Raw genomic sequence first — 25,684 nt, 5'->3', positions numbered from 1 at the left:
CTTGTACACCATTGGTTGTTTTCCCTTTCCCTGCCTTACTCCACCCCCCCATAAAGGGGGCTAGCCTGCGTCTCTTCGGGGCTTTTGCTGGTCCCTGGTCCTTCCTGCAAATAAACCTGTTGGAACTCACACCAGAAGCGCCTCCCACCTTCTTTGCCTCCGGGCTAACACCAGCCTGATCATCAGCTGCCTGACGTGCTTCCTCTGAGGAGGAGCCAGCGCACGCACCCATCTCACGCTGATTCCACTGAGCCGTCCAGCGAGGACGCTGTGGAGGCTAACGCTGCATCCCCTCTGCCCGAGAGCATGCCGGGGCTTGTGGTGACAAGCCCCCAGTTGCGTTAGCTTATGATGCCAAATTTTCCTATGGATTTGATTTAGCCGTTCACCCAGCTTTAGCATTCAAATATATCCATGCACTGAGTACACTGATATGTTTCCAGCAATAAAATGTCATAAACACTGACAACCTCTTCATGGTCTTAAATCCAATATCCTGTGGCCTCACTGACTTCTGGATTTTAATTTGCTATCCCAGTGCACAGTAATTTCTGCTTATCTCTGTCACAGTCTTAAGCACATCTCAAAATGAAATTCTGGCAGGTTGTCATGTTTGTTAAGAACAGGTGCTCTGACTTTTTGCAGCTGGTTTTTCTTTTCTATCTGTTCTTTGAAACTGGGCTCTGTGTGTATGTGAATGTATCATCTCTGACCATCTGAATATGTAGATCTTTTAATCCCCATTTTTATACATACATGCATAGACATTAATTTCAATCAGGGAAAGCTAAGATGAAATACCAATAAAAGAGGAGTTGTTAGGCATGACATTTCATTTATGGATATAGCTGACAAGATTAATGTCTGAGCCAGCAGCCTGTCCATTACTACCTTCCGCTACTAGGGAACGACACCATGTGTAACAACTCACTCCTCACTGCTCATGAGAAATTCTCACTGCCAGATTATTCTCTTGCCCTCAATTTGTCTATGCAATGCTATTAATTAAACCATGAAACCCTGATAATTTTCAATGAGGAATTCTGCATGATCCCTTTTCAGGGCACATGAGTACGTGTACATTTGTGTATTTTCTCTTGATTAATATTTTAAATTTCTTTAATGCGTGACTTACCTGAAGGAAGGTCAGCTCCCCAGGACTCTGCTCATTGAAAGAAAACTTCAAAGCAAAGGAATGCACTTGTAACCTGGATTCAACTAAAAGACTGAACTAATTCCCTTTGAGCACTTTATGCGGCAAGGGGTGGTTTTAAAGTCTGGTCCCATTTTATAATGGGGTTTTCCCTTCATAATACAGTAAGCTACTTTTGGCTGGATACACTGAGAAAAATGATAAACTGGTACTTACCACTAGTTCACCTGGCCCAGTAACAAGAACAGAACTGAGAAGCAAATGCTAAGAGTGAAAACAAAGTGAATTTTATAGAAAGTACTGCATGGATAGCTTCGATAATATATGCTTTTACAAATAATTATCCATCATCTAGAAAGAGTATGGAATAACATAGCAAAGGCTTTGACTGGAATCAGTTATGGCTGACACACCTTCCTTCAGAGAAGCTCTCCTCTTTTGAAACCATTCTGTAAATTGCATAAGGATGGCTGTAGCCAGAGAGCCCAGCAGTTCTGATTGAAAACCAGCACAGTAATGAGGAAATGTGTTAGCAGGAGCTTCATTTGTTCTGATCACCAGGAGATTAGCCTTATGCAGGCATTAACATGTATATAGGCAGGAAAAAGCAAACCAAACCAGTAGACTGGGTAGAGAACACCTCTATTGCTCCCCACCCCCACCTTCAGGCACCTAAAAATAAATATATTTAGGTAGTGGGAGAAGAGAAAGAGAAGAATTAGAGGAATCATACAGAACCACAGAATGCTTTGGACTGGAAGGGACTTTAAAGCTTATCCAATTCCAATCCGCTGCCATGGGCAGGGACACCTTCCACTAGACCAGGTTACTCAAATTTCTATTCAATGTGGCCTTGAACACTTGCAAGAATCCACAGTTTCTCTGGGCAACCAGTGCCAGTGCTCCACCACCCTCTGAATAAAGAATTTCTTCCTAATATTTAGTCTGAACCTGCCTTCTCTCATTTTAAAGCCATTATTCCTTGTAGGAGAAGAGAGAATATTGGTGAAAGTATAAGCAGATTTGTTTCCAGACATAATTTCCAGAATGATTATTCTACAAGTGAGTGAGGAACTGATCCTTAGTGTCTTGGGTCCCTTTTATTCTCAAACCTCTCTATTCACACTGTTAAATTAATTTCTTGCTTCCAATATGAAATGAGAAAATACAATTTTAAGGGGAAAAAATAATTATATATCAAGTAGAACACCAAGAAATGAAGAAAAATCCATTTTATTTTAATGCCTGTTTAAACAGGATGATAGCTTTGAATTTTACCTCAGGGGAGAATTTTAACTGATTTACACCAAAAAAAAAAAAAAAAAAAAAAAAGCATTGTCTAAGTTACCTAGCACATAGGGATATCCCTAAGAAAATTATTTATTTGCACAACTGATTAGAGGGAAAACAAAGGCTAAGAAGATTAGGACACGACACCCGTGTGTGTGAAAAGGGAAATATTAAAAGATTGCATTTTTCCCCATGAATGCAAATAGATTCATACCAATAGATTTGATGCTGTCTTGTATTTAAAAAAAAAAAAAAATCTTTCTGTAAGTGCAGAGATCAAGGGTATTTTTTTAACACATGTCAGAGAAGGAATACCTTCCATGTCCTAGATGATCCCCAGGAATAGTAGCTGTGTACCAGCACACAAAGTGTTATCCCAGTAGTCTGAGCTTCTCCACAACTTCACATGTGCATCATGTATACAATACAATTGGCAGGAAAAACCCAACCCTTATTAACTCAAATCCATAATTTGCATCATTTATGAAACCTCTGAAATTCAGAGGTGTTAGGCATTTTCAGTCACTGTCCAGGACAGTGGATCCCTTATCTGTGGATACTGTTCAAAAGACAGCGAGAAAATCCACCGTGTTCAAAATACAACAGACTTGTTCGCACCACTCAGCAAGAGTAAAAACGCCATCCCTGCCTTTATCAAATGCTGGGTTTATTTCCAGCAATGTTTTGTACATTTTAAGCACCTAAGTACTTCACTAAACACTTTTCTACCATCTATCACACATCAGTATCACAAAACTTCTTGACAGCCTTTACATTTTTCAGAAGGGGGAGCTTCACACAGGACTAACTTGACCTGGGAAAGTGTTACTATAGAAAATCACTGGAGAATGATTTTATTGACAGTGAAAAATGAGTGTTCTGAGCTTTTCTCTTTGAGGAAATGCACTGGCTGCCACCAGCAGGTATTTCAGCACACAGCTGTCCCCCCCTCAGCCCCAGTCACATCCTTTTTGCAGCACCAAAATGTCATACACGTGGCAGCCACATTAACATCTGCCTCATTTCTTGTTACTGGAATTGTCTCTGGTAACAAAAGAGAAACTCAAAGCCAATTTTTCCACCAGGAGTATCTGTCATCACCTTGGACTTCACGTTCAATGCATTTGGAAAACTCAGGGTAAGGTGTCTGACATGCGGGCTGCTTCACGATAAAAATCTAATTTCTTTGCCATGCCTATTGTGCTGAACAGAAAATGAGGTGTTTGTGCTGAAAGAGAATGTGCTTGTTTGTGTATAGGAGTCAACATGTTAAACAGCTCCCTGGAGCATTAAAGAGAGAAGAAAAATGGTAATTCCAGGTAAGAAGCAATATCACAGGGAAAACATAAAGCAACACCTGAAGAACCTTACCTTTTAATATTTTTTATAAATTGATGCTCTACTGGAATTTAGGAGATCAAGGAAGTCTCTGCTCCCCACCTCACACCTGCACATAAGGATGAGCAGTTCAGATGTGGGGTGACCATGCTGGCAGCCTTCTGATCCCAAACAAAAACCATATCCACCATTAAGTTTTCTACCATTCAACGAATGTGGCAGAAGCAAAGACTCGGTGGCTCTCTTTATCACCCAGTTTTCATATACAGGGAACATTAATTACTTTTAACAGAACATGGTATAGACAGATCAGCACCATTACAGAAGTAAGTCAGACTACCAACAACACCTGGTACTAGCTATCAGAATTGTCCTTTAAAAGATATACCTGGAGATTAAATGCAAAAATCCAGCCCAATACAGTTTATGAAGTATAGTCAAAACTCAGAGTGTGTGTCACTGATACCCCTGCAATATCCCTTTTAACCACACCCATCCATTGGACAAGTTAACTTGGTGTCTTTAGGGGACTCATTCTCTTAACAATTTTTAAAAAACCTGAAAGTTATAAAACTGGAAATTTATTCTTGTTTGAAAACATTGCATCAAGAGCCCTCATCAAAACCAAACCCCCAACTTTTTACAATTTACTTCTGTACCTGCTGCCCCATTGCAGAGGACATTTGCAGCTCTGAGACACTGCAGAGGATATTTGCAGCTCTGAGACACTGTTTGTATTTCCCTGCAGTCACCACTGACTCCTAATATTCCTTTGGGGGGAAAGCTCACCTTAAAGTGTTAATATCCCTGAGCCAAACTAAGATGCTTTTAAAGTTACCTAATTATGACCATTATTATTTCTACAGCTTCTTTCATGTAAGAATTACAAAGTACTACATTAAACAATTCCAGTTAATAAAAAAGAAAGGGGAAATTTAATTTTTTTTTTTGCTAATCAAGCCATCGTAAGGAAATAATTTGTGTTCTTTGTGCTTTAGCTCTCTATTCATTAAACTGAGATAACAGCACTTCCTTTCTCTGACCTTTTGTACATTTTCTCTGAAGTCTATTGTAAATTATACTGGGCATGTACTGTGTCTTATTACGTGTAAAATCAGTATCTATTAAAACCTTCATTTCAGTTGGGACCTCGAACAACAGCTAGAGAAGAAATAAAAACATACAGACATTTCAGGTGAAATAAATGTGTAACAATTTTTTTTTAAATACAACATGCTTCTGCTGGGAAGTTTTAAGATTAAGGACAGTATAAAATAGATATTTTAATTCTATGCTTTGTAATGCCACATCCTCTTACAGGCATCCAATATTAATGTGGAAATCTCTCTCAGAATATAAGATACTACTTCTAGCAACCAAAGTAGCATTGATTACCCCATGTATCTTTTTTAAGCCCTTCATTTTATAGACTGAAAGTTATTTTTAAGACACAATCTTGAAGAAAGGGATCTTTGGTATAGCAGAAATCATCTAAAACAAAGGCAGTAGACAATGAATATTTAATGGATGATCTACTATTATCTCAGGATTGATCTGCTAAATAAAAACCCAAACAAAACAAAAAACGCCCAAAACATCTCCCAGACCACCCCTATTAATCAAAGGGAATATGAGAAACAAAAGCAAAGAGTCCCAACTGTGGTTAGAGATGCACAGCACCAGTTCTGAGACATCATTTTCTCAAGGATGGGCCAGTAGAGGTGGTTTCCTGACACTTTCCCTTCTCAAGTGTCTGAATCCTAATGACAAGTACTAGCATTCCTAGAATCAGATGGAGTATTCCTTTCACTGACAGATTTTGACCACAGAAAAATATTTAATACACACCAAGAAATGAACAAGAGTGATGGCAAACCCCAGGAAGACCCCTGTCTTTAAGTACTTCATTTTGCTGCATTTCAGACCTAGTGATACACAGAAGGCCACTGGAAAGCTATGCCTTCAGGATCATGAACCTGATGGATTAAATATTCTTTGACTTGTACTACTGAAGAAATAAAAATACTGAGTAAAAGTAAGTCGGGAGGATAAAAAGTCACTTTCTCTGAAAATAGTCCTTTCCTGCCCTACCCTGCTAAGCTTTATAAGGAAAATCTTTTTTTTCCCCCACCTCTCCTCTGAGAAAATAGACTCATAATTTCCTTTTGCTTTGTTTCGCTTGTTTTCACCTTTGCCTGGAGTCCATCTTTAGATATGAAAGGCTTTTCAGATGCATCCACAGCAGTCAGCAGTGTTCCACTACATAGTACAAAAACAGCCACAGTAAATTGACTTCAGTATTATCCCTTATTTCTATTGTTTAATAAAAAGAAATATTTTCTCTGACCAGTTTTCTTAAGGATAAAACACAGAAATAAAGGGCAAGGGGATGGACAGGCTGAAGTGCCTGCTATGGCAATGCTGGATTGTACCACACAATCTTCAAGTGCTGGGCTTCAGATTCGTGGTTATTTAAAACTGAACTTTAAAGTTATTTTTTCTAAAAGGTGAAGTCTCACTGAAAAAAGTCACAATTTCTGTTCCCAGCAGGCACAATTTTCAGAAGAAATAAAAGGGATTCAAATTTCAGAATAATTTCTACTTCTTCGTGAGGTAATACGTTTTCCTCTCTATTATTTTGTCTGGAAAATTACCTAATTTTTTTTTTAGAGGTCTGTTTCACATTACAAGTTGTCTACAATCACCTTCTAGTTTAGAAGTACATTATAAAGACTTGCTAAAAAGTATTTTTAATATTTAGCATAATAAATCCTAGAACCATAGAATTATTTGGGTTGGAAGTAACCAAAGACCTTGTAGTTCCAACCCCTCTGCTGTGGGCAGGGATGCCAATAACATTCATCAATGCCAGTAAAGTTCATTAATGTAACAGCAGCAGGTCTAATGTAGCTTTATACAACTGGCTGGTGCCTTCAGTGTGGATCTCTTGGAGCCTGCAAACTGCACACTACTGAAATTCATAAATTGGAAAGACCTGCAAATATTTAAATAGAAAAATAATCAATAAAGATTCTATGGACGTGAAAATAGAGGAATAATATCAGGGTTTCCGGGGGAAAAAAGTGCCAATGATATGCAGATGGCAAAGCATTTTTCAAAGACAAGATGTTGGGATATGGTTAGATCAGGGGCATGGATCATTGATAGAATTATGGGATCAATAAAAGAACTGTACAAGCAAGAGCCTGCAAGCAAAAGGCCTGTGTGAGAAAAACTCTCCATGAGAAAATCCTTGTGTGAAAAACAGGCCTGGGAACAAGAAGGGAGTTTGAGAAGGTACAGCTGTGCAGATAGGACCCGGAGAAGGGGAGATGAACTCTGAATTCTTTTAACCATAACATAACTGTAGAAGCTTGCCAATCTAAGTCCAATTATGTAGAAGTGGAAATGCGCTTTGGTAAGTTTTAAGCCACTTAAGAGTTAACAAGCTGGTATACTATATAAGTGCCTCTGGATTGCTAATAGAGGGAGCTTGCTTTTATCAACCACATTGGCTTGGACTGCAATTCCTCCCTCCACCGGAGTCCACGGACCTTTTTTTCCGACAACAAGACACTTGGGAAATAAATCTGTTTACATCTCTGCACGCCTGTTATTCTGTTACAAAAATAATTGCAATCTATATAGTCTTCAAGTACCTCATACAGTCAGGAAAATATAAAGATCATACTAAAATTAGAAACTACTACTAGTAATAAACCCATTGTCTTTGTCACCAAAGATGAAGTCACAAAACCACCTCCAGCTCCACATATCCCACTCTGCCTGGCCCTCCTCTCCCCTACCTGAGAAAACACTTCATGTCTAACCAGCTTCTAGGAGGTTGTCCTGGGTTGCAGTGTATTCTATTACCATCCCCATCAGCTGTTGAAATCAGGTGGGGCAGTGTTTCCTTGCCTCCTCCCCCCAGACTATCTTTCTGTTAATGGCCCATCATTGTCCTGCTGCCTGACTCAGAGAGAACTCCCTCCGGACTATCTTCTGTTAATGAGCCTAATCAACACTTTGCCTCATGACTCATTACCCCATTGTGAGATGCTCCACCCAGAGGGAGGAACCAAGCATCCCATCGTGGATATAGTCTGAGGCTGAACACCAGAGACACCAGCTTCCCACTGGATTTCCAGAGGACAGGAGCTACACAGCCACCACTGGACTTCCTGAGGAAGAGCAGACTGTTTTACTACAGGATCACTGCTTCAGAGGACTGCAGCCACCATTCTACCAGACTGCTACCACCACCCTGCCTAACAGGGTGTCAGGTTGTACCTTGAGTCTGTCAGTTTGACAGTGTTTTCTTTTACCTTTTTTTCCCCTTTTCTTTAATTTCCATTAAATTGTTATTCTGACTTGGTGCCTCCCACTGGTTTGTTTTCAAACTAGCACAGAGGTAAAACCAAAAAACACCAGGTACATAGCTCATTGCCCATCACTCATTTATATTTTAACAATGGGAAATTTCCTTCTACCCAAAACCAATAAGGACACAGCAAATATCTGGGGTAAATAGCTCTTTTTTTTTTTATGTGGCAGCTATTCTAAATAAAAGATCAGAGCTGCACATCAACAGGTAGAGAAGGTCTCGCTCAAAAAATGTGGAAGAACTTTAGCTTTTAGGTACAAAACCCTTGAAGTATTAGAAAAAGTGGAAGAAAAAAAACCCTCAAACAAACAACTGAACAGGTAAATTAGTTAATTACTAACCAAATTAGGGGTACACCCCCAGTTAGCACATTGAGAATGCCTGAGAGAGGAAGTCTACTGGAAACAATATATTTTGGTAAAAGGAAGATGTTCTGGAAGTGTGCAAGAGAGGACCCAAGGCTGAGAACTGACAGCTAATTAGCTATAAACTTGTAAACGGATATGACAGCAAAGAATGTTATTGTGATTTTACACCCTATTAATAAAGACTTTATTCTGTGCACAACACAGCTAATTAAATGTCTTCCATTGACAACTTCCATCAAGCCCAAATTTACCATATTGCACCTGATGCAACCCATACAGATACAGACAAACTGAAGGGAGTTCTGGGCCGAGGAAAAAAAAAAAAGCATTGCCAGCTCTGCGTGAAGAAACGCTTTAAAAACTTTAATTAGGGAGTTGGACAAGATGTGCCTTCAGCCTCAACCATTCTGTTATTCTGCAATTCTCAATTGTTCAGACAGTTCAAGAGACACAAATAACAGACAGAAAACACACAGCAAAGACAGAAGGTACATTTCACACTCTAAAACTATACTTTGGGATAGTGAAACAGCCTGAAAAGATAGACACAGCATTTGTGAGAGTGAATGCAACACTGAGACAGGGGGCTGAGTCAGTCAGGATAGTCCTGCATCAGACTGAGACTTAAGTGAGGTTTGTTTGACTGAAAAGTGTCAAAATTCATCTTAAAGATCTGTTCTTCCTGTTGGAACATCTCGGGGAAAATTCAGAAATATTTCTGTGACTCACTCTCAATTAGGAGAGGGTCAATACTGTTTTGCCATGACTCAGGGGCAGGAAATACACATTTTTTTCATGTCTAAGCTCAATTCATAACCAACTCCTGTAACCACAGTGGTCTGATCCCCATGCAAACCACTTTAAATCAGAAACATCTATTTCAAGAATTGACACAAGCACATAGTTGAGAATTGCACAGAATTTTCATGGCAAGCTTAATAATTACTTTGCCTTCTTCCCATATCCTGCCCTTGTTTCTCTACATCAGGCGGGGAAAGAAAATAATCTGATCGGGCACCATTGCATGCACTAAAGGAAATAAAAATCATTCCTGAACTGAATCCCAGTTTGTTGCTAATCCACCTAGGGAGAGAATATCCCCATTTTTTTGCATTATGAGGAAGAGACAGATAAAGCAGAAAATAACTTACTAGCTCTTTAGGTATCTGTCATAGTTGTAAAATATTGTCCTTCAGGGCATATTCCTGAATGGCTTGTCTTGGCAATAGTCTGGAACATGAGGGGACTTAGCTGCTCTGCAGTTTTCACACATTTCTTTCCCAATTTTGCATTTAAGCCCTAATTTCTTCCCTGTAAAATCACAAAACTGAATTATGTGTTTAAAAAATATATAATTGATGTAATAATATGCTATGTATACTTATTTAGGTATGAGCATATATGTATATGTGCATATACATACAAAATAATTCACTTAGCAGTCAAACAAGTCCTCACATCTTCACATTGGCTTAAGGAAAGAAATGCTAAAAGCCAATGACAATTCGAACTTCAATGTAGCATTTGTTGTTGGAACTTCCTTGGGAAAGTATAGGAAGTTTTCATGAATCACCTTGGAGGACACACAGCCAATTTAGCTCATTAACAACAGAGTCATCTGTAGAAAGGTTTTTGAGCATCACAGGTAGCAGTAGTGCAAACATCTGCATTCCTTCAAGAAGCCCTTGTTTAATGAATATTAACCCATTTCAAAGAGATCTGTTTAGATTTCCGTGGAGTGTGAGGAAATTTTCATGGTCCATTCAGACATAAGAAATCCATATGTATAACTGAAGTGATATCAGCTGACAATCTTATTTATAATGAAGGTTGCAGTATCATGTCAATATTAAGAAACTAATTTCTCACTCTACTTCCCCCCTGCAATTTTTTGAGATTTAGCTGATCATTCCTGAGCTTTAATTTTGAGCTCTGCTGAACTGTTGTTGATGTGCCATTTCAAAAAGGCAAAAAAAGAAAGAAGAACATGTGTGAACTGGAGTCTTTCTCCTGCAGCCAAATGGTGCAACTGATTCAGCCTTCCAACCTTCCAAGCAGCCCTCAAATGGTGACTTACAGTCTTTGTTGGATAAGGCAAAGAGATCAACACTAACCCTGATTTTTTCTTGACTAAAAAGCCACCATCGTGAATGGAAAGACCAAATCAGTGTCTATGTATATAAGTATTTTTTTGCACTTATATTTTACATATATTTTGTGTATATGCAATATATGTATTTTGGCTGTTTATCCTTCAAATCACATTCAATTACATTAAGAAGTTAGAATTTGGAGGAGAAATAACATTAGCTTTATCTGCTATATCTGCTTTGCAGTCTTATAATGATGCTTACTTTTCTGTCTACTTTTCTTAAAAGGTGGGCTAAGGCACTCTCAAGGTTTTTAATAGAATCTTCAAAGTAGGTAGCTACAAAAATCCCAGCCACATCACAAATCACTGTGGCTTACTGATTATCATATCTTAGTAAAACTGAGTTTAAATATAAACTGCAAAATGAGTTATTCGTGGGCAGGATAACATTAGAATCAACTCATACCAAATTACTAATTTAAAAAATACCATTGGAAAGGGATAAGGTTATGGTTAGAAGAAATAAAATCGTTCTGCAATGGCAATCAACCTGGTTTTGTCCTAGACTGCAAATTTTGATATACCTATATTGATGCTCTTTGGCTTTATTGTAAGACTGTTTGAATCTTGCCTTACAAAGATACTTATGAAGCATTTCTGTGATTACCAGAATAATTTTAAAGCTGTATTTTTATGTACTTGTAGCAGAGCCTTACTAATTCCATTAACTGTATCCTGTTCCTGCAGTGCCAGCGATTTGAGCTCTGCGTTAATGAAATGAGCCAGCTATTCAGCTCTGAGGCCCTTTCATTACACAAGATCAAGAGAAGTTTTCTACAAGAATTAAACAGCTGAAGAAGAAAGGGAATTCTACATTTCCCTGCTTTACAATGTAGAGGCTTGGATACCATGAAGCCTTTCTAAAGCCCCAGAGAATGTTTGTTCCTAAGCAGGAAGACCCCGAGTACTAATACATGGAATCCATCAAGCACTGTTTAAAACAATGTGGATTTTTAGCCCAACATCACAGAATTAAACAAAGGCAGTGTGACAGTATAAGGTGCATTAGAATAATAGAACTAGAATGACAGGCTTGCAGAAGTGTGGGGAATATTTAACTGAGACATAGAAAAGATTATTTCAGCAGTACATACATTAGTTCCCTTCTGGAGCTGTAATAATTTCCAATATATAGCTTTGTTTCTTTCCCCACAAAGTTACATATTTTTTTTCAAGGTCGGGTAGTTTTACTCCTTAAAATGCAATCAAAATGCCTACATTGTTTATAGTTAATGGGTTCTGGAAGACTAGCAATGTTTTAAGCTTACATGACATGTTCCCCTTGCTCTCAGCCAAAGGCCTATCACCTTTTCCATTCCTTCAAAATTACAATTTAATTACTGTGGAAACTACATATGCAAGCTGCACTTATTAATAAATACAAATCAAAATGTCTAACATAAATTATTGATATGCTACATTATCTCAGCTTTTCTGTGGAATTCCTCATAAAAATAACTTTAGTTTTGACAGTCTGACTTCCAGAATTTTATATTATAGTTCTCAGTAGGACACAATTGTTCGTAGATATATTAACCTTTAAATAAATTCTCTTTAAGCAAATGTAATGTCTCTGACATCAATCCATGCATGTTCATCTTTTGAAGGTTATATTTTTAATTGCCATGCTTTTGTCCATTTACTTGCATTGAAAAGGTTCAGAGATTTGGAGATATTCTGGAAGGAAATTATAGATAGATAGACATAGAGACAATTTTAAATTATATCCATTATATATAATTTATACATATAAATTATATATAAAATTATAATTTATATATAATGTTAATTATATTTTATATATGATCCCAGCACTGCCAGTGCATCACTGAATTTAGGCAATATCCCTAAATTCATATACACCCCACAACAATGCTGCATGCATGTGAGATTCCAGATCCTATTCACATTCCTGCCACTTCCCTATACAGTTTCATACCCCTAAAGACACCAGATCTATCATCCTGAAAATAAAGTATTAGATGCCCAACGTAAACATGCCAGTGATTTTTTACCTTTTGAAACAACCTTTTCAAGTAATTATAGCATCTCCCTGAACAGTCCCCAAGCAGGATTAAGCCAGCTAACCATATCTGTCAAAGGTATTTATGTGTCACCAGCAGTGCCCTGTCACTACAGAGAAACGATTACTGGAAAGAATCTAAATCACTGTTAGAGAAATGGCTAAGTACAATGTTGTGATTACAATTTGAATTTCAAATAGAGAATACAGGGAGCGATACATCCTCTTTGGGACAACTTCTGCTACCCTTACTGCCTTCAATTTTTGTGAGTTTTTTTATTAGAAAATAGTATTTTCCATTATTTTTATAACACATTGACACACTGCAAATGCATTTCTACAGGCAGAATGCACAATGTTATGAATACATTTACTCTGAATATTTAAAGAGGAGAGGCCTGGATATAATCACATAAGAGTAATTTCTAAGCTGTTATATTTTTGAATTTTTTCTGTGCATTCCACTGGAGCTGAAAATCAGTGGGGAAATAAATCACCAGCACTTTCTGACTATACCTTCAGGCTCTGTCAATTTGCTTGAAATATATCAGATGATCCTGACTGGTAAGAAATAATACACCTGCTCTAACAAAAGATCTAATCCTCCTGTCAGAGGCTAAAGCACCTCGGTGGTGCCAGGAACTCCATGGGGAAGGACAGGGAGCAGAGCTGCTCCCTGCTCCCACTCCCCTGACATCACTGGGAGCAGGGAGCCTGGGGCTCCATCCTTCCCCACGTGTCCCCTCCCTCCATTTGAGCCAAGCTTAGTTTTGTCTGCACTTTTCCCAGAAGCCAAACATATAAATATCGTTCTTCACACCCTGAAGGCTACTCAGAACCGTGGATCTTTACCTTGATACATCAGAACAAATACTAAGGACATTGGTTGTTGCCATCTTCTGAAAATATCTGAACTTCTGTGTTGCCCAACTGCAGTGCCATTGACTCAAATAAGAGATTAACAGCTGCCATTGATTAAAGCACAAATAACATGGGTTTGATGAAGTGCAGAGAAATACCTTCCTTGTGCTGTGCCCTACCCTCCAGACTGCAGTGTTTAATATGCTGAATATTCTCTACCTGGATATGTAAGAAGTCCTGTGGAATTGTTCTTTACACTGGTGCAGGCTGATGGTGGACAGGCTATTTATCCTCCAGCAACCTAAAAACTAGGGCACATATTTCTAGTTTGTAAAGAACAAAACAAAGGGTTTTGGGGCTTCCTTGTTCTACCATCAACCCTCAATTTTTGTGGGTTAGTTAAATTAAAGTTTCTTATCTAGGATCTTTGCCAAGATCATTTTTAACCCTAGCTCTTAAGACTTAAACCTTAGGCAAGAGGATTTTTAGCCCTCAAAAGACTGGTGGTGTTTCCTCTCAAACTGGAATTTGTTTGAAGCAAAAAGTATTTATGGCCAGGAATAGTTAATGCCCAGCTATAACAAAGAATGCTTCTGTAAAGATTCAAAGTGTTATTTCAAGACACTTAATAATCTGCTATTTCCCAACTGTTGCACAGAAGTACCAAATGGAGTGGTTACTGTGATGACCAAAACATTCCTTTGGAATCTCACTTTTGAGCAGGAATATTTATCTAGGAAAAGGGAATGGTAATCCTCATGACAGGTTTATTATTCACATTTCAAATTTCTCATAGTAACATACCAGCCTTCCTAATTAACAAACAAGTAATTCAGTTTCTCCAGTTAAAAACACAGATGTTACCAAGATCTGTTGGGAGATCTCCAGGCATGCTTTGTTCTGCCCGTTCTGCCAAGTCCTTTCCTTAACTTTAAAGGTTTTCAGTTCTTATTGTTTGGTGTTGGTTTTGCTGCTGCTTTTGTTTATTCATTTGGGGGTTTTGTGATTTTTGTTTGTTCCTACACACTATCAGTTGCCTGTGCACTGACTGCCTATAACTACATTTCTTTCCCTCACCTGAGAAATTCAAGAAAATCTGTATTTTTTTTCTCCCTGTGAATAAACGGATATTCTCTATTTCTCATATGTCTGATTTCTCATTAATCAAACCCAGGGGATGCTCCATGATGCTATCCTCCCATCCCTTTTCCTTACCACACCCGTGCAGTTAATGCTGAAGGACGTGCTAGCAATCTCCAGAATTCATCAACCAGCATTAACACCTTTTAATTATAATTACAGAGTAACTAACAATACTGCTAATGCTTTTTATTATTCCAACTATCTCCTTCAAATCAAGTTCCACATACAAATGCAGTGAAGGAAACACAATAGCTCCACTGTCATTAACACCCAGTGCAGCACACACGTTCCTGCACACTGTTAGTAACCCAGCCAGGGCTTCGACAGGGAGACAGTAATTGTGTGATGTATAGACATTAAATCCTGTGCTTGTTTGACCTTTTACAACTGTTCTGTAGTCAAACCACACCTGCAGCAGCTCTGAAGCATTTGATACAGGCTGTTCATACTTTGCATAGACAAAATCTGTGTGTGTGTGTGCAAGGTCTGGAACATGCAACACACAGAGCAGCATGTGTGTGCTTGACTTCAGAGCTGTCTGACACTTACTACACATCTGGTTTCCTTCTGGCATGTCCCTGTTACACCTGCAATTCACACTATTCCACATATACACAGTATCAGATTATAGCTTATTTCAATGGAGTTTGGACCAGAAAACATGGATACAACAGGCAAGAGTGGCCTGTGTTAGAGACTTTGCAGTTTTATGATAAGGAGGCAAATGCTGCTTAGCTGAGATGCTAATGGGGTAACCACTCAAGGCTCACACACTCTTAAATCCACACTTGTGGTAGATAATGAATTAGCAATACAACCCAGAACTTCAATCACAAATTACTTTTGATCGTTAAATAGTCAATACTTGCAGCACTTATACTCAGCATCCTCCAGAACTGGAATATCTCTGTTAGAAAGCACTAATGGAAAAACAGTGGAAAACACTATACCATCAAGTATTTAGGGCTGATCTCCAAAAGTCTAGCTACAACATGATCTCTTTTAGAACACCCCTGCTACTGGAGATAGATTTTTAGCCTTTCTTATGAGGAAGTTGCACATTCCTGAACATCTTGCCCTAACCCTTCAATTGTTAAAGACGCAAGTAGGGAAGTCAGAAGAGGAATTTTGCAACAAAAGCTCAGCATATGAGTAATGAACATTTTGACAGCTAAAGAACATGAAAGAAAGGAAAAAAGCCCACACAGCTTGTGAGGCTGGCTTTTCCCCTTCCTTTAATTAATGAGGGTGAAAGATGTGCCACTCAATTGGGAAACTTGTGACACATGACATCCTCCCTGCACACACTGGCACGAATGGGAGCAAAATAGTCTGGGCTCACTGGATGGAGAATTGACAAGGCAGAACACGTAACCCACTAATACACACTGACCACAAGCAAAGCATGGTATAAGAACTGCATTATTTTCATTTTAGCTGCACTGACAATGGTCCCTTCATGTGGATTTGGAATGACAACAGGGAAGCACTTACCAGGTAGAAATAACTCTTTTGAAATTAAAGCAGCAATAAACTTTGATATTTGTCACAAATAAGACTGCAACCACAAAAGATGGATCAATGCTCTAAGTCTGCCAAGATACCAGCTGGGCACAATTTCTGCTTTTATTATAAACCTATTTAATATGCAACACACCCTATTACCACCATACAATTCAAGAGCAACCTGGCCCAGAGAAACTTAGTACATTAAACCACAAGAGGCTCTAAAGTATGTTTTCTCACATGGAGTAGTATTTCTCAATCCCAAATTTGATTCTATTCTAAATGATTCAATAGCACATTACTTCATCTAAGGCACCAAAGTGTCAATCCCATTCTTACACAGAAACTCTTTAAACACCAAACTTCTTAGCAATATATTGAATACATATTATATGCAAAGTTTTGTAAGAACTTAAAGTAGCTTAAACTATATTAAGGAAAAAAACACATCCAAGAAAAATCTGCTTTTACATTTGCTTATAAAGATCCCTTAACAGTTATTTTGTACATCTATTACATTTATGGCACTTGAAGTTAATGTTCCAAAAAATAAATTTGTACTTTTCCCTGAAAGTGATTACTTTTGCTCCTGACATTTGCTGTGAGAAGAATTAGTTTAAAAACATCAGAAAGATACTAAATTTCTCATTTAAATATCCATTATAAGATAATAAACCATATGGATCTCCCACTAGATCCCAGAATTTGTACAAGGAGTGCTACAGGAAAGTTTAAGTCACTTAAATACACACTCATGAAATCGCTCAAGGAAGTGTTTCTTAAACCTCCAGAAGATACAAGACTGTCCAGATGGGCACAATTGATGCTGGGATCTGGCCATTGTGAGCTTCACTCACTCATTTCTGAACAGCCCCCATCATTCTCACATTTCCTGTTATTTGCTCATTCCACCAATACCCTATTAAAGTGGAATAATTTTCTGTAACTATCATTTTAGATGAAAAAATTGTTTTCTTCACTTGAAAGATAATGTTTGTATTATTTAGCAGGCATTTCCCTTCAAGCACTTTTTCCTGATATTCCAATTTAATTACTTACAACCTTCAACGTACTTACATGCATTTACCACATAATGTGCATCATTTCCATAGTACTACAACCATATGGGGGGAGGGTGGGGTGGAAACCAAAACCACCATCACCAACACCCAAACTAAATTTAACCAAAGCCCTAAAAAAAGCCCTCTTGAAGCCCTTTTGCAGTAGTTGGAATTTTTCTATCGCACCCAGTAAAATTAAGAAATGTCAACAAAGCAGGACAAACTAAGAATAAAAGGGGAAACAGTCCCTCAAAACTTAAAAGCATTAAATTTTAATGCTTCAGGATTCAAATAAGTTGTTTGTGCTTCCTAACCTCTACAACCCTTGGTCTTCCACATCCTAAAATGCTTTATTTATGCTGTTTGGTTTATCTTTCCTGCATCAAAACCTCTGATTTCATTCCCAGCAGTCAGACACAACACTGCAGTGCCCCCATCCCGCCCCACAAATTGTCAAAGATTTGACTGAGTTTAATTATTGCCTAAATAGTTTATCAAGCACTGTTTTTCAAGTGACTTTGCTGCTGCTGGGGAGTACAAGCCTTGAGCAGACACTGAGCAAGACATCACATTACCAAACCCAGACCCCCGACCACTTGAGCAACATGCACTGACAACTTCAGTGCAATATTAAGTCTACCTTGCTTGGTTCTAAACCTCCCTCACAGCCAAGCCCTTCCCTGACTGACACCTTTCCAAGAGTAGCAGCATGACAGCAAGGATCCTGGCTGTGCTGGAGGGCTCAGAAACCAGGGCTGTTTGTGCTTGATTCCACTATCACGAATTTGGGAGGTGTATATGGAATACACTTTACCACTAAGAAGGTAACAATTTCCAGAAACCAGTACGTCAGTCCTTTCCACGCCCTGCCAGAAGTTTGGTTTAGCATGTCTAGCTCTATCCTACACCATTTTTAAAAGGAATGGTTCTGTGCCAGTCCATTACTCTTCATAGCTGAAGGGCCTTGAGCTGAATCAGTACCATTTATTCAGATCAGTATAATTTATTCATTACTCAGGAATATGTGATTTTATGAGCTGGCAATCAAAAGGAACCTAGGGATGCAATGCATATTCAAGAGCTGGCCTCCTTGTCTCTGTCACATGCGAGAAATCCCACCCAGCCTACTCGAGGTCGTGTCTCAGTGTTTGTGAGCAGGTGGATAGAAAATTGTGAGTGTGTAGCCTCAACTTGCTTAGAAAGTTAAACGGAAAACATCTTCCAGCCAGTCTCTAGGAGGATTTTGTTGTATTAGTCACAGCCTATGGAACAAGACACTAGAGAATAAACGTGCCACTCTCACCTCTCCCAAATCCTACTGTTTTACAACTTTTCCCTTAGTTTTCTCCCTCTTCAGTGACAGGGATTATTCTGGTGAGAATGCATCTATCTATACACATATTGCAACAGCAAAAAATGAGGAGACCTGGTGTAATGTACATTGCGTCCCCTAAGTTTACAAGCCAAGGTTCTTAAACACCCCTGCAGATTTAACCAGTTTCATTGCATTTCTGGACAGAACTGTGTTGTCACAGTAGTGACAGTTTGGGCATATGCCTGTGTCCAAGTTTAAGTTTCATATGGTGTTTACAGAATCAGATTTACAGCTAGTGTAAATATAGCTGTCACTGTGCTTTACATCATGGCATAACAGGCAGCTAAAATGTCAAAAAAAGCTACATCTCCAAAACACAATAGACAAATCAAAGGTCCATCAATACAGGTCCTTGCAAGTGGATCTTTTCCACATGAGATCTTTGTATGAGCTTTGTTTTTATGGTAAACCACTTAAGTACACCATTGCAAGTCCAATGGCTGTGTAGGACAGAGGGGTTTCTTTCCTGAGGGAAAGCCAGCCTGGTTAGAAAGGAACTTTGTTTGAATCACAAGAAACTCGTGCTCTGTGAAGAGTAAACTGATTTCAGCAGAAAGAAGTAGGCATTTACAGGCTCTTCTCTCAGTATCAGCTAGTGTCAAATCTTGGGCCTGAGAAAGTAGCTAGAAAATGATGTGCAAGGATTGTCCCTAGAAACTTGCTTTCTAAATCAGTATTTTAAAGTGGGTTTTTTGTATGTGTGCATCTTCCCAGAATCTTACTGTCAGCCCTGAGTGCCCCTTTGCTCACAAACAGTAGCTGAGGAAAAGTGCACCTGTGAGGGCTGCATCTTTTGTACAGATGGCTGTAAGGCAAAACTTCACATTGCTGTTGTCCTGACACCTCCCAGAGAACCCAGAGATAACAACAAGCATTGAACACCATCCCAACACTCAGAGTTTCACAGCAGATGCAGGTTATGATCTGGAAATATGAACAGCAATTGCATTTCCAAGCAAAAAGCCAGGCAGGGTGTGATAGCACAGCCTGGGCATTTAAAGTGTCTTTCTGAAGGCTCTACCCCTCCCTAGGAAAAGTAGCGTGTGCGTCACTCATTCAGAAATAAGGGAATTGCAGCCTCCTGACATTTTACACTCACACAACTCTCAGAAGAGCAAGCTCAGTGACTTTCCCACGAAATCTGATTCATTTAAGTAGGTGGTGAATTGAATCTGTACATACTAGGCTTAAAACTGTTTCAGAAGAAAAAACACTGTGTAAGGTACTAGGTCTTTTGACTTTCCCATACACACAAAAATTATCTTGAAATACTAAGCCATTAAGCCTTCCATAGTAACGCATTACTTAGCCACACTTCATTTGAATCCCCTACAAAACTTCAGATAATTTGTATTTCACTCAAGACAGACAGGTGTGTTATAGCACTTGCTGAAGTGCCACCAACTAACTGCTAGCAAGTAAGCCTGCGAAATTCCAAGCAGAGATACAAAATCTAAGCACTCTGGAAGAGGCAATACACATTTGTCTTACTTAGTGCTTCAGAAAAATCACAGTTTACATTAAGTCACTCCATTGCTCTATTCTTGAAACTAGAGGCACTAACCTCACAGGTGGGGCTCCCAATCCAGGCAAACGGAGCTGAGATGATGACAGCAACAAAACCCATCCAGTGATCCTTAACCAAGTCAGTCCAGGAAATCTAAACAATAAGTCAGCAAAGGACAGGGAACAAATATACTTAAACCTGTTCCACCTGAGCCTTCAGGCTGGATCTTAACCTCCTGGGACTGATGTGCTGCAGCTCTAGGTGGAAGGCCGAATGAAGCTGGTGAGGGTAATTCCAGCCTGAGGTCCCACCCTGAGGGCTGGCAACCAATCACCCCGATCTGTCTGAAAAAAACCCAACAGCCTTCTGACCTTGATGATCCTTTCCCTATTAAGCATCTGTTTTCGGCCAGCAACAGAGGCTTTTACAAGGCAGGACAGGCTATTAGTCACTGGTGGTGTGTGGCTCTTCTCAAGGAAAGCAATTTTCTTTTTGTAGCCCTGGGCATTGTTTGCATTCTCCCTGTTTCCACTCAGGCAGAGAAAGAAAGACACACCTGCACAGGTAGGATTGCTGCCCCACACTTATGACTTCAGCTTTCCTGGTAGTGCCCTTGAAAGCACAACTTGACCAAAAGTATTGGAGTCATTGTCTTTCAACTCAGAATCCAGAGTGAGAGCCAAACTTCACAATCACTCTCTAGAAAGCCATTGGCATATCGGGCAAAGTGATGTTCCACAACAGCTTCAGAGTTTACTTACTGAAGCTCAATTACATCTCTTCTGCAGTGTCTAGTAAAAAGTGCAGTACGAGATTCAGCTCTTGAAACCAGAAGGATAAAATGCAATTATATTGCATGTAATGAAACAAATAACTTGGATATTTTAACTGACACAGATCGTTTTTCTGCCACACAGCTGGGAATTATTAATAAAGATTTTCATATACACATGTTCACTCTCCTGCAGAGAAGCAAAAATTACCAAGCAAATAATTAAGTCATTATATTCCTTCTACTCCACCTCAAATTAGTCTAAACAGGAAAAAAAGAATTTGTTCCTTTCTCATAAAAAAAAAGAAAGCAACTTTATACCTTGTCAAAAGAAAATAAGATTTTTATAAGCGTTTCTTTCCAGTGTTCATTTTTAAAGTCTCATTTTAAGCAGACAGTATTTCAGAAGAGAGAAGATGTATCATCATTTCCTTTTGTTGTTATACATGAATATATTCTTCAGCCTGTCAAACATCTAAAGGGTATGCTGAGATTCCCAAAACCCTACAAGGCTTACTTCTTCGAAAAATTCTTACAGATGTTTTCTTTTTCTGAAGATATGGAGATGGTGAAAACAGACATTAGAGAAAAGGGATCAGCCAGTTTTCCAAATTAAATAGTCACAAACCATGTGAGCAAAGGGAAAATAGTATCAAATTTCACTATGGCAATGTTGAGATTCCCACGTCCTTTGAACTTGGCAAAATTGGAGACATCTTCCAGGCCTCACACTCTAGCTTGCCACATTTGAAGAACAGAAAATAATTCTAGGAAGAACAGCCAAATAACAGTAGTGTTGTTATTGGCATTTTAAATTTGTGATGTGTGGTTTTCAGCATGTATTTAGTTCCAGAATTGCTTAATTCAAATATTCACCTTTAATAACACGTCTGCACTTGCTCCAGTGAACTGCAGATCATGTTCTCTACTTACCAGGGAAGTCAAACAAAAATGGAATGGGGGTGTTCTGCTCATCTAAGGAAGGGTTTCCCTTGGGTACCTGCGTGACAGTGTGAAAAAACCATTAAAATAAACCATCATTTAAAACAGATACAATCCTTGCCAAGCACGTTAACTAGAAAACTGACTTCAAATCCCTTAAAATGATATAGAGGATGCAATCCCATTATTTTATTGAGTTATTTCATCTCCCATGAAGAAAATACCACGTGTTTTTCAGAAAGGACCCTTTACACCAGCAACCCACACCTTCCAAGGGGTTCTAGATGCTGCTGCATATACTGTAAGCACGGCAAACATTTCTAAAAGCTTCATGCGTTGTAGATCAAGCTACAGCCATGACTACTTGGACACTGCTTTATTAAGCACCCCACATACATGAATTAATTTTTTTTTTTTTAAATTGAAATAAGAGCTGCCTGGTATAGCCAGGGGTTTGTCTGTCCATCCTTTGCACCCATGTATATAGGAAACATGTATGGAAATACGGTCTGTGTTGTTTTTGTCCATAGCACAGCACACTGGGAGCCACGCTGGGGACTTCAAAAGAAACATTTATGTCAAAAAACCATAGAACCACAGATTTGGGTTGGAAGGGACCTTAAAGCTCATCTCATTCCACCATCCTGCCATGGGCAGGGACACTTTCACTATCCCAGGTTGCTCCAAGCCCCATCCAATCTGGCCTTGAATGCTTCCAGGGATGGGGCAGCCACAGCTTCTCAGGGCAACCTGTGCCAGGGCCTCACCACCCTCACAGGGAAAAATATATGATGCCTTTGCATTTTCCGAAGAAATATCTCATTGAAATATTCATATAACTAATCAGTGTTACCAAGACAGCCCCAGAGGCAGTAACACAGCCCTCAAATCCTGCCTTGTTGTGCAATGTCCTTAAAACATTGGACTTGGATTAAAGTTCTGAACAAGCTCTGTGTGGGTTCTGAACCAGCTCTAAAGTTTGGGATGATATTTCCCTCATCTGTTCAAACAGAGAGCTGAGACAAACTAGATGATTCCATGAGTGCTCCTGCTCAATTTCCATAGAAACAGAAACAATGAGTTTGATTCATTGCTGAAATTTTCGAGGGAGTGCAAGGGTAAATCGTGACTTCGGAAGTCTGATAAGTTTAAGGAAGCCATTCCAACAGTGTTTTGGGTTATGCTTGGAGTGATATGTTATCACTAAACTGTGTAAGGAAGGCTTTTTGTTTGCTTCAACTATTGAATTAAAAACGGAACTGCTCGAGAGGAGAGTTGAACTGCTTGTGCTTTCTTTTCTCTGATGAAATAATAAAAATTTTGTTTACTTCATTCAGTGGGATCAATAGCAAAGCTCTTGGCTCTCAGGCTTATGGAAGAAAATCAGCCAAGGGCAGCAAGTGGATTTTAACCTCACCTTGAGCTCTTCTTGCCTGCTACATTAAACTGGATATCCCTGTGAATGGATTTCCCGCTTTGTACACATTGCATAAAATGTCATGGAGGACAAGGACTGAGACCACCAGTGCAATACAGAATCTAGCACAAGGCAAATGGCTTCTTGGATGAGTCACTCCAGAACTTCCACAGGGACTGAGGTGAGGCTGACTGGCTGGGAGTTTTCCATATCCTCCCTCCTTCCCCTTTTGAATGTTTGAGTGCTTTAGTCACTGGGGAACACCTGCAATTGCTGAGACCTTTCCAATGGTGGGGAGCAGCTTTGATGTCTCTATCCAGTGTTAAGTTACAGAGGGCAACATTAGGCAATAGGAATGCTTTCTCAGAGCCTCATGTAATGTGTTGGGCATTATAGATTCCAAGCTTTACCATTTCCCACACAGATATCAACACCCACTGTGGTAGTTTCTGAGTATGGAATCTCACGTCTGAGGTTCTGAATCATCAGGTAAATATGAGTCAGAGAAATATTGCTGCTTTAATAGACACAATCAACAAGAGGGTGAGGGGCTGAAGAGGAAACCTCTTATTGTTACAAGTAACAACATCTTTTATTACTGCAACCCTACGGTATATTACTGTGTCCCGCAGCCATAGGGAGGAGGAGAGAAGATCCAGCAGGCAGGAATTGTGCAGCAAGATTGATTTATTTAATTATTTTACAGACTCTTTTACAGACTTTTTTCTTCATAGTCTAATTGGACAAAGGATCAGCCACCCCTTGGGGTGATTGGCTAAAATCCTAAAACATCCATTGTCAAAATATTTTTCTACTGTGCCATAAACAAGACTTTCCAAGGTTGCAGGTGGCTTGGTTGCTTACATAACTCTGCTACCTCTTCTGTGAGAGAGAAAAGTCTCTCACAGACTTAGAAAATAGCAAGAAAATCCTTGCTAGCAGCATTTTTGTATCCACAATCTTTCTTCATAACTACTGAGATTTAATTGGGGAAAAAATTCAGCAATTTACGGGTAGCTATGGCAACTTTCACTAGTATGAAAATGAAAAATGGATTGAACAGAAAAATAGATTTGCAGGGAGATTTGGAATAAATAAAATTGAAATTTTCCAAAATCAAGTGCACTTCCATTTAAAAAAATGATCCTTTCAAGAGGAAATTAAAGCTCTCCCAAGAACCTGGTTTTTTAAACATACAATCAATTTTTATAACTAAAACCTGTCAAGGAAAAATGAGTCCCTTTTCTACAGCAAGTGAGAGAAAGAAGAGATTCAAGAAGAGATTTTTAACTGCTTACAAAACCAGGCTTTTGCTTCAGATTTAATCCTATAATCACACACAGTATTTACCTGTAGTTAAATTGACTGAGGAAAGTGTTACTGTTAGGCACTGGCCTTATCTAAAGAAGCATGCTGGGTGTGATGAAATCTGTTCCAAAGTGTTTATCAAACACTGTGAAAATCGGCAAGATTAGTGACACAGTAATGTCATCATTTGTCTAGTCAAGGGTAAAAGGTCCTTGGAAATGGGAGAAGCAGAGAGTATTTACTTCAACAAGTAACCTCAGAAAACTTTGACATGTAATGCTGGAAAAGGCTGAAATAATAGATCCAGTAATTCTTTGGAATACAGTATCAAACCTTTTGCAGGGTTTCCAGGGCACTCTGGCCCCTGTCCCAGATGGAGCAGCCATTCCCAGGGCTTGGGCACTGCTGCCCTGGACATGGCCTCTGTCTCTCACCATGGCGAATGCCAGCTAAGGGAAGGGAGAGCACCTGCTCACCCGACACCCTGCTGACAGGGAGAGCAGAGATGGAGCATGCTCCTCCAGCCCAGGGTGCAAGGGGTGCAGGAGGAGGTGAAAGCCACCTTGTCACCGCCAGCAGACACAGGCAAATGGCACTTTGTCACTGTGGAAGAGCTGGACAGGTTCTTCACATGCATCCTTGTATGTCACAGCTGAGCCAGAGATACCTGAAGGCCCAACCTCCCCATTACCACCACTTAGGCAAACCCTGTTGCTTCCCAGCATTGCTGGGTTTCCTGCAAAGAGCCTGCTCTGCTCTGCAGCTCAGTGTCCCCATTTCCATGCTGCAGCAGCATGTCACGTCTAGGTAGAGGCAGATCACTTGGGAGTTTTTGCTAGAAACTATTTTTGCTATTTTGTGTTTTATAACTCCAAAGAAATTTTATCAAATCATACATCAGCTTTATTCCTACTTGTTTGGGAGTTCATTGTGGCACTATTCAGTCATCAACATGTTCACGTTAAAAATCAGAGACATAGGAAATGAAATAATTATGAAAACATAATGGAAAGGTAGACATGTTTAAAAAAAAGGAGTAAAGATAGTTACATGCCAGAAGCAACTGGTCTTCTTAGGGAACGAA

The 25,684-nt window shown here is 39.2% G+C and overlaps 1 long non-coding RNA gene across 6 annotated transcripts in view; it reads right to left on the bottom strand.

The window, feature by feature from the left end:
• Nucleotides 1-25,684, bottom strand: part of LOC108448763 — a 74,316-nt gene that overhangs the window by 25,260 nt on the left and 23,372 nt on the right. For 5 of the 6 annotated variants that reach the window (XR_001864779.1, XR_001864778.1, XR_001864782.1 and 2 more), the window contains one exon: nt 21,867-21,933. The exons of the other annotated variant lie outside the window; for it this stretch is intronic. This is a non-coding gene — a long non-coding RNA (uncharacterized LOC108448763). The remainder of the gene's footprint in view (nt 1-21,866; nt 21,934-25,684) is intronic. 6 annotated transcript variants of the gene reach the window in all.

This window comes from Corvus brachyrhynchos, unplaced genomic scaffold (genome assembly GCF_000691975.1).
Source record: "Corvus brachyrhynchos isolate BGI_N302 unplaced genomic scaffold, ASM69197v1 scaffold98, whole genome shotgun sequence".
NCBI lineage: Eukaryota > Metazoa > Chordata > Aves > Passeriformes > Corvidae > Corvus > Corvus brachyrhynchos.
The sequence above is the reverse complement of the archived record's forward strand: the minus strand, read 5'-3'. Positions and strand labels throughout refer to the sequence as shown.